Genomic DNA, 664 nt, shown 5'->3' with positions numbered 1-664 from the left:
CCTTGTGCACAACAGAATGCAATTCTTCCCGTTCCCTGCCTCCCTCACAACCATTGTTATGCTTGAGCCCAGCTTTGCAACCACGCTGTCAGTTCATCTTGGGGAGAGTCTTCCTACTTTTCAACACCTTTCTTCTTTACCAAGCACTACATCCTTTTCCAGGCACTGGTCTCTTCTGGCTCATAGTGCCTCTTCATTGGGTTTCTGAGACAATAAATCTTTATGGGAGCAGCCTCATATTTTTCTCAAGGAGCAGCTGGTGGATTTGAACTGCCAGCCTCACAGTGAGCAGTTCAATGCCTAAACCTCAGCACTACCAGGGTTCCTCTTAAAAAGGACAAGAGCACCTTCATTGTTCATGTCAGTTTAAAAACTGAGGCAAAATCACACTTACGCCTCACACTGTGTCTCTCATGACATGGAAACTTTTGAAGCATGGCACTTGTACAACATCTCCTGATTAGTGTTTGTCTAATATTTTCTCACAGGTATTTTACAGCTACAGATTTTTGGTAAGAACATTCTAGAGGCGATGTGTTCTTTTCAGAGCCTCACATCTGGTAGTATACATTCCTGGATTCCTTGATCCTCTGGTGGTGGTGCTGTCTACCAGATACCTTTTTCAATTGCCTTATATGCATGTGAAAGTTGGACATTGAATCAG

The sequence above is a fragment of the Echinops telfairi genome, unplaced genomic scaffold (genome assembly GCF_000313985.2).
Source record: "Echinops telfairi isolate 266 unplaced genomic scaffold, ASM31398v2 ScPeMD7_7468;HRSCAF=8506_0, whole genome shotgun sequence".
NCBI classification, from domain to species: Eukaryota; Metazoa; Chordata; class Mammalia; order Afrosoricida; family Tenrecidae; genus Echinops; species Echinops telfairi.
The sequence above is the reverse complement of the archived record's forward strand: the minus strand, read 5'-3'. Positions refer to the sequence as shown.